General features: G+C 37.5%; 1 non-coding gene across 1 annotated transcript; it reads right to left on the bottom strand.

Annotated features, from left to right (window-relative positions):
- Nucleotides 1–538: 538 nt before the first annotated feature.
- TRNAK-CUU lies at nucleotides 539–611 on the bottom strand. The gene has a single exon. It is a non-coding gene; the product is annotated as a tRNA-Lys (tRNA).
- Between the last annotated feature and the right edge of the window lie 6,503 nt (nucleotides 612–7,114).

Below are 7,114 nucleotides of genomic sequence, written 5' to 3'. Positions count from 1 at the left end.
CAGAATGTGAAGGTCTACTGTCCTGGTTTCGGCAGGGATAGAGTTAATTTCCTTCCTAGTAGCTGGTACAGTGCTGTGTTTTGGATTTAGGAGGAGAACAAAGTTGATAACACACCCATGTTTTAGTTGTTGCTAGGTAATGCTTACACTAGCCAAGGACTTTTCAGCTTCCCATGCTCTGCCGACTGAGAAGGCTGGAGGTGCACAAGAAGCTGGGAGGGGGCACAGCCAAACTGGCCAAAGGGCTATTCCATACCATGTGACGTCATGCTCAGTACATAAACTGGGGAAAGCTGGCCGGGGGGGCCGCTGCTCGGGGACTGGCTGGGCATCGGTCGGTGGGTGGTGAGCAATTGTACTGTGCATCACTTGCTTTGTGTATTATTATCATCATTTTCTTTCAATTATTAAACTGTTTTTATCTCAACTCACGAGTTTTTCTCACTTGTGCTCTTCCAATTCTCTCCCCCATCCCACCAGGGCAGGGGGGAGTGAGCGAGTTGCTGACTGAGGTTAAACCACGACAGTCCTTTTTTGGCACCCAACGTGGGGCTTGAACCCATGACCCTGAGATTAAGAGTCTCATGCTCTACCGCCTGAGCTAGCCGGGCGGTTAAAGCCTCTTTGGTATGGAGGACGATGGCTGAAATATAAATATGGGGAGGCCTGGCAGATGGATTATATCACACTCCCACAAACCCGCCAAGGCAAGCGCCACGTGCTTACAATAGTGGAGGCAACCACCGGATGGCTGGAAACATATCCCGTGCCCCATGCCACTGCCCGGAACATCTACAAAGGGGGGGAAAGGAACCAAACGTAGCAAAAGGGAATTTCTGTTCCAAATTAAACTCCATAGTTAGAGAAAAAAAAATAAAAATATTTTTCAATATTGCCAATGCCAAACATGGGCATTTCCTTTAAGGCTTAGGATTCACCGGGCTGACAATACCGGAGAAATAGCCTTAAGATAGTATGCTGAAATTTTTCTGTAGTATTCGGTGTCTGGAATGACCTTCTAAATGTTGAAAAGGTTTCACTTCAGCATCTAAGAGCAACATCCTTTCCTTCCCTGAAACAAGTACACCACATCTCAAAACTAAAACTGGTCATCCATAAAGCTAATTGGGCTTCCCAGCATAAGATTATTTTTGGCCCCTTTCCTTCAAAAACGTTCTTGCTCTTGCTTCTTGTTGCATTACATTAAGAAATAGATCTTGCCATTTTGTAATTTATGTTTAAAGGCTTCATCTGATTTTGCACACTAAAAAGTAATGCCTCCTTTTTTATCTGGCAATTGTTGATGTATGATTTACATATATGGCTGAGAGATGATTACAGTCTGTGTGATAGTCACACCTCCCTGGACACATAGTTGCAGTTATTTTCTGCAAAGAAGTCTTCAAAACGAGATGTGCTTTTCTGGGTAAAGTGAGATTTAAGACATGTCTATGTCAGAAAAAACTATTGAAAAGAAAAAATGCCTTCTCTCAAGCATGCAAAGCCATTTGCACCCTTAAGTTCTGTGATTTTATTTCTTTAACATGAGTTTTTCAGAGAAGTTTAGTAAATTAAAACATAAAAAGTTATCTCCGAGACCACTAGACATCAGAAAAAGAATGTGAGGAGTGTTCTAATCCCAGAGGAAAATCTTCTTTAAGTGATGAAACCCTTGCAGTGGAAATCTTGGAAATCTCGGTGAGTGGAATCTCTCATTGTCAGAACTTTTAATAAAAAAGCAGCTGCAGATGCTGAAAGCATTAAATAAAAATTACCAACAAGCTGTCTTACCTGTGTGCACTCGACAGAAAGGAAGGGCAAACATGAGCAGGTAGTGCTTGTACATCAGTCAAAACTCTGACAGCTACCGTGTAACATCTGACAACACTGACATGTGCTGTACTCCCTAAGATATTCCTCTAACTGAACCATAAAAAGACAAATAAATTAGTAATAGTACTTTGCCTGTCAATGTCCTTTCTTGCAGACTTCTCACACTGTTGATTAGCATTGTTTGAAGTGATTCATCAATACATTTACTTTCTAAGGAAAAAAAGGGATACTGAATTATTTTATTACTTTAAAAAAACCAGCAAAATAAGAGGCACCTGATTCCTCATGATGGCTTTCTAGGAAAAGGACAGACAAAAGTCAGCATAATGCTTCCCTACTAGTCAAACATTACAGATCAGATCTTGTCTCCATCCTGCCGCGTTGCAGACAAAGCTCTCTTAAACCAAACCAGTATTCCTGCATAAGAAAGAAATCAGATGGTCAGCCACTACCTGTCGGATTTTGTCCATATGTCTGCTGCAGAGTAAGCCAGGATAACATTTTTCTGTAATAGTTTATTTTTTTAGAAATTAAATACACTTGTCAGTGAATTTTTTCTTAGTCTATCTTTTTGCAGCTTGAGGCATAACTGTGGTGAAAAAGAAGGTGACTGGCAGGGCCCTGAGTGAGCTAATGAGCATTAGCAGTCCTGACAAGCCTCACCCAGAGCCTCCACCCACAGCCCTGCCCATGGGCTCCATCTGAGCTCAGGCGTGGGCCGTGCCAACCAGAGAGAAGGAAATCTGTGTTAGTAAGAGGAATATTTGCACAAGTCTTTAAACCTTAATTGACATTTAATTTTGATGTGAAATATAACTGAATAACATGCTTTGGGGTTTTCAATTGCATTCAAGTCAAAGTTTGTCTTTAGAAAAAAAAATAATAAGAAGAGAAAAGGTCCTGAATGGATTGGTGTTTTCTCAGGGTGTCTGTGAACAGGCAGATGCAGCCTTTCATACGGACTCTGGTACTAAAAATATGGTTTATTGGTTAAAAAGTTATGCATGCAAATTAGGTGGTGCAGGCTTGGCTTTCAGCATATAATACAGGGTTTGTCTCCTAGAATAACCATAAAGCATATTATATATACACGGTTTACAGACATCCAGTTCTTACCTATGTTTTATATCTGTATATTATGCAATGGCTCCAGGCCAACAGAAAAAACTCGAAAACCAGTGTGAATCTGAGCTATTGCCAAAGACATTGTGTCCGCATTTCCTTGTTCTGCTCAGAGAGCACCAAACAAAGGTAATTTTTCCCTCTTTTTTTAATAATGATCCAAGTTCTCAAAAATATATTTGTATGGCATTTCAATTCTTTTGCTTCTATCATACATACAGTCTTTGCTACATATCATCCTGTTTAATAACGATTCAGGACACACAACCAGCTTTCTGCTTTAAGTTTTTCTGCTAGTATCTGGACTACATTATCATAATTGGACAAACCAAATAATCCTGATCTGCCCGGTTTATACAGAAAAGAAAATATTCAATTTTATGACATCTTCTATTTTTATTCTGTTCTTTTATGACTCACAGTATCAACCTAAGGAATAGAAAATGTGATCGCTGAGATTTGCATGTTACATAGATGCCTGACCACCATTGCAGAATTCTGCACCATTGCACTCCACCATTTAACTAGTGCATCCTGGAAACTCAACCTTTCTCACCATTGAGAAATATCATTCTGTATAGCATGAGGTGAAAAATTGTTTAGTCCTTCCACTGGGTTGTGGAATGCTGCTTATATGTTTAAGGGGTTGTGCTACTATTTAGTAAGACATTATTTAAACAAAGTTTATTCAATCATTGCCTGACTTTCTGAAGTTTTTGCACTTCCTATCTGGGACTAGACTGTATTTGTTATCTTTACATTCTGCATGGAGTCACATGAAAGCCACTGAAGTAATAGAATATCATACCAATCACTAAAAGCAGGAATGTCACAGTCAGAAAATATAGCTACTTATTTATAGTCTCAAATAAATTATATGTGCACACTACTGTGATTTACACGCCTCCTGTTTCACAGCCATGTATAGCTAACACTTCTACAACCACAGCACAAAAACTGCGTACCTTGTTCTTATCCATACTTGGTTGTTTATAGCTCTTCTAGATTTGCCTTCCCTCTAGTAGGTAACTGTTTCTTTTCAGTGTAAAGCAGGATGCAGTGCACACTTATGTTTTTCCTTGATTTAAATTCAGTGAGAGCATTCATTTGGCCTCTGGAACTAGGAAGTGTTCCCAGATTTCCTAGTCGTGGTTAGCCTGTGTATCTAGTTCTTTCTCAGCTGACTTATAAATGTTGCTTTGAGACTGTTATATTATGAGGTTTAAAATGTTTCCCGTGATTAACAACTGGTTGGCACAGTAATCAAAATGAACTTGAAGAGCAAGTGAAACATATTCACTTAGCCATCATAATGACATTTTAGGAACTTTTAAAACTTTATTTTCAGATTACTGGGGACTGTTTGTATTAGTGAGCACTAATCTTTCACTGCCTTGTCTTACCCATATGATTTCTGAAGATAATATATTAGCATCTAAAATGCCTCCAGGCTTACCTCACTTGAACTCTCTTAAAATTATGATGATTCTCCCACTGAGCAGCTATCTGCTTCCAGCAGCCTCTGAGTCTCAGTCTTATTTTTTGGGGAGTCAGTTTTCTTTTCAGCTATGAAAAGATCTTATATCCTCATTAACTCTCAATTATTTTGGGCCTTGTTCTGAAATCTTACTTTCTTCAGGTTAGTGAATACAGAAGAAATTTTTTATTGTGAAAACAGATAAAACCTTAAAAATTACTCCCTTTTATTCTTTATGCATCTAATAAAATTTCATGCATGTTAAGACTGATAGAAAAGTCTAAAGCTCCTAATTTGTCAAAGAAGTGTAGAAAAAAATCATAAATATAATTCTGATTTTCTGAATGGTTTAGGTCATTGGCATATATAAATTGGAAAGTCTTGAAAGCCATTTAGCTACTTATACTAAGAAATATTGGTATGTGAAGATTGTTTCTCATTTCAAAGAAACAATGTTGAGGGATTTTGTACGCCAACCTTACGATCAGCATTTACAACTTATTCTTTTTGTCATTACAAAGATCTAAATAAGCAATTTATACAAACCAGAATAAACTCAAAAAACCCCGAACACATGAATGCACATGTGTAAGAAGTTCATTCAAGCCTACCTACTAAGCATGAAACATAGTTGAAAGTGGAAGTAAAAGAGAACAGATGTACTGTCGTGGTGACATGACTAATCCAGGCTTACACTCTTGTTCTTCAGTTGCCATTGGGGTTAGTAAGCATACTTTATGTTACAGTCCTATCAAAAGGATATGTTATAATATGTTCTTGTTGAAAGACAGTCATTGGAAACCATGCAAAACGCAACCTCTTTCTAGACCTTTTCACCATCATATGCCCATCTCAGAATGTTTTATAAGCTAAACACTGCACAAAACAAGAAATATATTGCCTTTTTAAAGTGGTTGATTTAAAACTTTGCTTCTCCTTGGAGCAATCTTTCAATTTTGTGATACTTGATGTAGGGTTTTTGAAAATTTTGAAATTATTTTACTTAGCAACTAAGGCAATCATGACAACATTTTGTGAGTGCATGTGAGGTGTGTATGGTGCAATACATGCAACCTATGTTTCATTGGTTAGAGAGTATGGGCTTTATACATCTTACTTGAACCCATATCATAGGATTTTGCATGCCACATAAATGAAGCAAAAGACACCTTCAAGCCAGTCAGTCATCACTCTTACCTAAATAAAGGGTAAGATGTGGCAGGACTCAAAGAGAAAAATGAAGTACTCATCGAAGATGAAATATAATTTCTGTTTCTTTGCCAGACAGACAATGCAGCTGTAAAAATTCTTGGCCAGCTAGCAGCTGTAAAGAATATAATGCGTAATAATATGTCAGTAATATTTACTTTAGAAAGTGAGTTTATGATTGGGTATTAAGTATGAGTGGTGTTCTCTTCAACTCCTGAATATGATGACAATTCCAGAAAAGAATTAAATCCAAAGGATAATAAATTAAACATTACATTCTTTATGAAGAAAGAGTAATTTTTAATGCCAATAACAAACAAAAAAGATTTGAGAGAGAAGGAAAAATGAAAACCAGAAAGACTGGAAACCTCAATTGTTTTTACCTAATGTGAGATTTTGATCCCCATTTTTATAAAGATCACGTTCAGCAAATTGCTTGAAAACCAATTCCAGCAAATGGCTCTGTTCATCTCTTCTATGAAGCTCTGCTTTATTTTATGAAGCATTATTATTTACCTAACAAAACTGAACATTAGAGATTAATTACTTGTGAAGTACATTTGATGGCCCTGAGGTTTCTTTGGGTGGTATTGGAGGCTACCCACTGTATCATAAAAGTTGTGTAAATTTAATTAAAACACAGCTATTTCACATGGCCAGTTCCATGCTGGTGGAGCTCCTTGGTTTCCATACTTCTTCTAAAGAGCTCATGGATTCACACCAGAAAGCAAGCTAGAAAAAATACTGTCATTTATACTCCACATTACAAATTCTTCTATGAGATATTTATTGATGCCAGTAACTGAGAAGGGAATTTGGTTCTGATAGTCTAGCTTTGCCCCCGAGAATAAAAGCAGACTGTCTCTGATTCATTTCTGTTGTAAAAATGTGCATGTTTGGGGGGAGAATTCAGAACAATTTTGGAAATACAGATTTTACTAGTAGATATAGATCCTTATGCAACTGCTTGTGGGTATGTGGACATTTCTAGGGTTTATTTCTTTGATATTTTCAAAATCAAATGAGGGTGAGTTCTCCTTATTCAGGCTTCCATTTCTTTATTGTTAAAAGGAATGAAATGTTCTCTAGTCCCTTTAGAATAGATTTAAGACAAAAGATGGTTGAACTGGTTTTTAGTTTATGTGTGTCTTTGTAAGAAAAGCTTACTTATATCTGACTGAAAATCAAGGACCATTCAATCTTGGTCTCAATGTACTGGACCTCTCTTACCTTTCACTGAATATAGGAAAGGCAAATCAAATAGACCTCCTCCACTATCATCTCTCTAATAATATGAAGGATATGGCCTCCTACTTGGGAAAAGAAATAATGATTTTCTTCGCCATTGTCTCAACAGTTCAAAAGAGCTGTAGCTGTCCACTTGTTCCCTATTCAGTCATTTTCCAGTGCTAGAGAGCAACACCATGCCATCTCAGTGTGGACCTCTTCAGCTTCCTGTATGCCACAGCTTAG

The sequence above is a fragment of the Aptenodytes forsteri genome, unplaced genomic scaffold (assembly GCF_000699145.1).
Source record: "Aptenodytes forsteri isolate BGI_AS27 unplaced genomic scaffold, ASM69914v1 Scaffold108, whole genome shotgun sequence".
NCBI classification, from domain to species: Eukaryota; Metazoa; Chordata; class Aves; order Sphenisciformes; family Spheniscidae; genus Aptenodytes; species Aptenodytes forsteri.
The sequence above is the reverse complement of the archived record's forward strand: the minus strand, read 5'-3'. Positions and strand labels throughout refer to the sequence as shown.